The sequence below is a fragment of the Notamacropus eugenii genome, chromosome 2 (assembly GCF_028372415.1).
Source record: "Notamacropus eugenii isolate mMacEug1 chromosome 2, mMacEug1.pri_v2, whole genome shotgun sequence".
Lineage (NCBI taxonomy): Eukaryota > Metazoa > Chordata > Mammalia > Diprotodontia > Macropodidae > Notamacropus > Notamacropus eugenii.
The window spans coordinates 325,248,365-325,254,752 of record NC_092873.1 but is presented as its reverse complement, the minus strand read 5'-3'; the positions used below and the strand labels follow the sequence as shown (position 1 = coordinate 325,254,752).

General features: G+C 46.0%; 1 long non-coding RNA gene across 1 annotated transcript; it reads right to left on the bottom strand.

Moving 5' to 3' along the window:
- Window positions 1-383: 383 nt before the first annotated feature.
- Window positions 384-5,202, bottom strand: LOC140527949 (uncharacterized). The gene is made up of 2 exons (XR_011974990.1): window positions 5,123-5,202; window positions 384-708 (listed from the first exon to the last, which is right to left on the bottom strand). It is a non-coding gene; the product is annotated as an uncharacterized lncRNA (long non-coding RNA).
- Between the last annotated feature and the right edge of the window lie 1,186 nt (window positions 5,203-6,388).

Sequence of the window (6,388 nt, the reverse complement as noted above, 5' to 3'; positions counted from 1 at the left end):
AACTTAGAAGAGTCACACCATCACCCCAGTCTGGTTGCAGATTTGGAGGCTCATAAGCATACTACTTCCATCTCCAGCTGGCTGTTTAAAAAAAAAAATCTAATAAATCTCTTTTGGAAAGGTAAGTCTTATGCATTGGCTTTTTCCTTTTCCACTCTCTAATGCATATTCTGAGTTACCACATACTTATTTTGAAAGGCATTTGCCATCAAATGCAGGAGCTGAAATAGGTTAGAGAAACTAATTTTTGAAACTCTGAACTCACAAAGATAACTCCTTCCAATTGCTGCAGTGAGTGGCTCTAATTTGCAACGCCTAAAGAAGGAAAGGGAAAATACTTTTTGCAAGATACTTGGCTGTATGGAAGGAAAGCATTCCAAGGGTTGGATTTCTTGGATGAGTTTTATTGCCACCTCCTTCCAACTCTACCTAATTAGCAGCTTTTCCAATTGGGCACTTGGAATAAACCAAGGCCCAACCTCAGCATGTTATTCAAAAAGCGAACACTAGAGGGCACTGAAGCACTATTTCAGTTGTTCTGGGAATTTAGGGATCCCACTAGGGAGGGAGACAAGTCAGGGAGAAATTGATCTCTTGATTCTTGCTTTGGTTGTAAACCTGGGAAAGGAATCAGGAGGCCATCCTTTCGGTGATGTCAGATCAGTCCAATCCTTGTTTTCAGCTTCCTTGATCTGCTTTTATCTCATCCTATTTTAGTAGAAGAGAATATGGATAGAAAATAAAGAAATGTTTTAATGAAGTAATTAAACAATTGATTTTTTTTTAAGGCTTTGCACAACTGATTTACCCTCATGACCCCTGTTAGATACCTACTGGTCAAACATCAATACAGCATCTCTCTTTTACATATGGTATCATTGAGATGAGGAATAAATTATCGCCCTCAAAACGGCAGTGGAAAAATGAGAAATAAAACTTGAGCTTTCTCTCTTATTCAGTCACTCTGCTTGACCATTTTTATTCAAAGCCATGGTCTCCTAGGGTTTCCTAGCTGTGTTCATGAATGGGGGTGGTTCAAACCTCTGATGAGGGGATGTACTTGTTAGGGTGAGTAAGTCTAAGAACTGAAGAATTCTGGGATCATAATGTAATAATCTTGACCCTCCTTTCAGAGCCCTCTCTCCTCAGACACCTGGTTCCTCACCACTTTTAGGGTCAATGCCCTCTTTTTTTTCTGGGTACTATAGGATTTTTTCTGCTTGAACATTACAAGGAAACCCAGATCCTGATAGGTGAACACTAAGCTGTTGCAGAGACCTCTTCTTTCCTTCTGCCTGCCTCAGAAGCTGGTTGTTGAGGCATTTGTATTAGGTGACACAGTGACTTTCACTTTGCATCCAAGGACAGACATGGAGCTGGCAGTCTAGGGATCACCATCACCATCGGCATGCTGATGAACAAAAGGCACTCTGGCATGTACTTGTGCCAGGTGGTGGCTTTCAGACACTCTGGATGGCAACCGGGACAGGGTGGAGCTAGGGACTGTCTTATGGAAATCTTGTCCCAGGCAAGTATTCTGAATGGAATAGATGGAGATCTGTCCCTGATTTGAGATTTGTGGGGAAGGATATTTTCTAAAGTTTTTTTGTTTGTTTTCCTTTTTTTTGTCTTCTAATTCTAATTCTATGTTTTGGAGCCCCTATAAATGAGGAGAAAATCTCTGAGTTGCTTGTGTTAGTGACTCTAACAGCTATCCTAGCTCTATGGCTAATGGCTGTCCTTGTGGCTGTAGGGGTCATGAGGCGATGGTGTCCCTAAATCATACTCTGATGGTTCAAGAGGAGTGATTTCCTCTCTGGGGGAGAGGTGACCTAGGTTTTCCTCTCTATCACCCCAGCAGTCTGTTTCCTTTTTCCTCTCTAACCACTCTAGCTTCTCTTCTGGTTAAGTCCATCTTTTCCAGCCAAATGTTGGCTATTTCCTGACTGCTCCATTTGACAACAGTGAAACCCCTTTCATGTTAGAGTGGGCTTCCTAAGGGACTATGAATCCCACCCTTCCAGCCCTCCAATGAATTATGACGCAGCAGGACATGAAAGTCCCAGAGTTATAAGAAATTTGGATTAGGACATGGTTCTTCTGGGTTAGAAAAAGCTTTATTTTGTGGGCAGTCCTGTCTCCCCTCCCCAGTGCACTGACTATATTACATTGAGTTATTTGTGCTCCATGTTCTTCACTTAGATTTTTTTTATCCATTCTGTGTTTGTTTGCCACATGCTTTTGTCCTCATGCCCTTTACTCACAGCCTTCAATTAGGGTTGGACAACATGATGAATCTCCTGTTCTAAAAGAACAAGTAAAAATGACCACTTCCATCTCCTCTCCTGCATTCAGAATCAACGCTCTGTGGGCAACAAGTGTGTGAGACAGCCTCTGTGCCTTCTCCCCCTATATCCCTCCACTCCCTGAGGTCTCCTGGTTCTTAGTCGAATAAAAAGAATCACTTGTGGACCCAAAGAGCTGGAGCATTGTACCCCCTCCCTAGGGGGATCCCTCTGCTCTGAGCCCACACTAGATGTGGTCTTGGGGAAGCCTGAGACAGGGATCTAGGCTCACTTATTTTTTTTAACACTCTTTGCCTCATTGCCTCCCACCTCACTCCTGGGGAAAAGTTATTTAAAGCTTTGGTTTGAGCTCATGTCTAGAAGCTCCTTAAAAGAGGGGACCTGAAAAGCACTTTTTTATACAATATGAATCAGGTATGGGATAAATATTTATTTCCTACCCACAAAGAGATGTTAAAAGACATGAAAGACTCACAGTGCATAATGACAGAATAGGATTCAGTAATTTAACTTACAACTACTGTTACAAATAACTAGAAGGCTGATACTTAAACCTCATCAAAACATAACGCAGTTTGCTGGACTGCTGATTAAGCATTCTACGTTTCTCCTTAGCTCTGCACCGTCTGCCTCAAAGTTCATGTATTCTGACAATCCAGGCAAGACCTTGGGCTCTGCTTCTTGGTTATCTTCTCTGATGCAGAAATTTCCCTTGATGCAAATCAGTTCATCCACTCATTGGATCCAGGAACCCCAGACCTCTCAAATTCACAAAGTTGCCTCCAAACCTGGACTCATCTACCTCAAAAACAATGTTTGATCAACTACCTACTTAGGAAAGGAAACACAAAATGGAAAAGGAAGTCAGGGGTCAAGTGAAAAGTTTACCTAGTTGAACCTATAGTCCACCAGGGGAGCATGAAAGAGTGGTACCCAAAGAACACTGCCCATCCCCCATCTCTAGGGAATTCGAGAGACACAGAATACTGCTTATCATACAAAACATTTGAAAAAGAGAAACTGTCTCATGCTTTTAACAGATACCACCCTGCCATCCACCCCCACCTACTTCCTGCTATAAGGCATGGCAGGGAAGACCAAAGAATCACCCAAGGTGATTATACCAAAATGCCAAGTCCTTTTCATATTGAATCACAAAGGTAGAAATAGCCAGGAAGTCTGTCATCTCCAAAATGTCCAAATGCTGGTCATCCAAAAGCAAAAAAGACAACTTTGTACATTTTGTAAGATGGCCCTCAATACCCTAGTCACCCCCAAATGAGTTTGTGTAATAGATTTAATTTGTTTAATAGCAAAAACACTACAGATGTTTGTCTTTCAACTTCCTCTCCCTGGGGAGCCCACATGACACCTGCAAGGACCTAGGCCCATGAACTATACCAGAGCCTACTCATGTATTGACATCCTATAGGGACTTCAGGGTTCCCTACATTGTAAACAGTGGGTTATCTGCATCACAAAAATTGAGAATTCAATCTGAATGCTCTATGGGTTATCAGCTAAAGGTAGATTGGATGGTGATGAGAACACCAAACAGAACATTCTGAATTCTAATTTAAATTCTAATTCCATCAAGTTAATTCACTTCCTTTCTGGGTTACATCTTTTCCCAAAGAAATTTAGGTATACATCTATGATCTCTGGCAAGTTGCTTTTTTTTTTGGTCCCACTATCTCAGTCACTAATCACCAGGCTGAGGAGTTGTATTCTAATTCTGCATCAACCTAGGATTAGGTACTTTTTAGTGTCAGAGCAAATTATTGTTTCAGCTGTATTCCAAAAGATCCTTAGTTATCTTGGCTTCCCCTATCCAACATGGTGCAGTGGTAAGAACGTTGGTTTTAGAGTTCAAAGACCTGGATTTGTTCTTACTAGTTGTATGATCTGGGATAAGTCACCTTCCCTATATGGGCCTCAGTTCCCCCATCTGTAAGATGAAGGAATCGGACAAGATGATCTCTAAGGTCTCTTTCTGCTCCACACCTATGAATAGTCACTAGCACAACTAAGTGATTACATTTGGCTTAGCCTATGACTCTGTCTTGGTAGGTTGCCTTAATTACCACCCGGTGGTCAGAAAAAGAAGAGTCAATCTGGGGCTCTTAACTAATGAAAGGAAACCAAGCTTAAGGAAGGAAAAATTGGGGCAGCTCTTTTCACGGTCTTCTTATAGATATGACCCAGTACCAAAGATAGAATGACAAAGCTAGGACCAAGTCCTCCCCATGAAATGGTTTCATCTAGTTTCTTGGGCAAGGTGTTAAAACGAAGGAGGAAGTAGAGAAGGGGAGCATCTGAGAGTCCCTGACCTAAATTGTGATAAATAGGAACCCATACAGTGCACCCCAGAGTGCAACCGTTGGTACTAGAGGGAGTTCAGTTCAGAGAGATTGAAGGGAGTTGATTTAGGGAGAATTTGCAGAGTACCCTTCCTACTGACAGCTGGCCAAAGCAGGAGGTACCAATCCCCCAGGTCCATATGGAATGAGGGGGCGGGGGGAAATCCAGAGCTCTGATTAGTGATAGGATTTTCACTTAGAAAACAGATCTCATTTTACTAAAACCTCTCTTGCCTAGCCTCCCTTCCTGATATCTTCTTGGAAATTTGGCACCAGTCTTTCATTATTCATGAGTTACAGTTTACAAAGATCTTAAGGTCATTAAAAAAAAAATGAACCAGTCTCCAAAATCCCTTGGTCGGAAAACAGTTTCTCTAAATGCCCATTTGTAGAATGGGAAACTTAAAGAAATAAAGTCTCCAAGGCCACTAAGCAAGATGACTTTCACTCCCTCACCCTCGGTTTGTCTTCTGCCTTCCTCAGTCCGCCAACAACGAAGGGGGCTGGGGAGCGGTGGGGAAGGAGGTACAGGTGGGAGAGCCCGCAGTTAGGAAGGCACAAGAAGAGAGGAGGCATTTTCTGCACGGCCCCTTTGGCTCAGCCAAGGCCCAGCAGGCTGAGGGGCACCTCTAGCCACTTAACCCAAGGTGAGTGACAGCAGGTGGGGGGGCGGGGAACTCGAAGACTCCGCGGCTTGTTTGCACGTGGCCGGGCCCAGGTGAGGCGGGGCGGCGGGACCTCCTCCAGACCTCCGTTTCCTATTTATTTCACCTTGCCCCTCGGATGCAGGCCGGTCCTGGAGAGCTGGGAACCCTTTAATAGGCCAGTTGGGCACCTTGGGCCCTGAGAGTGCCGGGCCAGAGCTCTCTAGGATTAGCGAGCTCCGCGGTGGGGGAGGGGAAGGCGGGGAGCACGAGGTTCAAGTCCCTTCCCCGGGAAGGGGACTGCCCACGACAGGGTTAAAGCGCTCGAGTAGAAAGAACAAAAGGGAACCCTCACCTCTTTCCACGTTGCCCCCCTCCGCCGCCCTCAGCCAACCCGCAAGTGGCCCTGCCTGCCGACTTCATGTGATTGGCTACGAAGGGACCAATCGCGCGGCAGAGCCTACAGCCCCATTCAGCCCCACGTGGGGAGAGGGAGTGCGCGCCTGGTATTTCTGGGCTGGCTGGGGGAGGGGCGGCTGCTCATTGTTCGAACCAGGTGCTCTGACCGCCTGCTCGCCGCTGCTGGCGCTAGGCGCGACCTGAGGGGATCCGTCCCCCTCCGGGCCCCGCAGGCGCGCGTCCTTTCACCCTCTCTGGCGGGAAAAGCCCCCTCCTTTTCCACCCACCTGGTTTCCACCAATTCAGGGCAGAAAAGCCCAAACAACAACACCTTATCCGTAGTAATAATGAGCTCTGGATACTTTGTAAAACAGGCTTTCCCAGCTCTTCCCAAAGCCGCGGTCTCAGCCTCGCAGAACCCTCCGCGTCCTCCGCCTAGAAGAGGAGGGGGCCGAAGGGCTGACCGGCCTTTCCCAGCCCTGCTCTTCAGCCCATTTTACAGCGGAGGATCAAGTCGACGCACGTGGTTTTACGTGTGCTAGGCTAAGCGCTGGGGGTACAAAGGGCCCCCTGCCACGCTCCCGGTCCCCTAAATTACCTGCTGGAAGGTGGGGGGGCGCAGTATACTTGGCCACAGCCCTGGAAGTAGATCCCAGTTTGGTCCTCTCTGGGTGTCTCC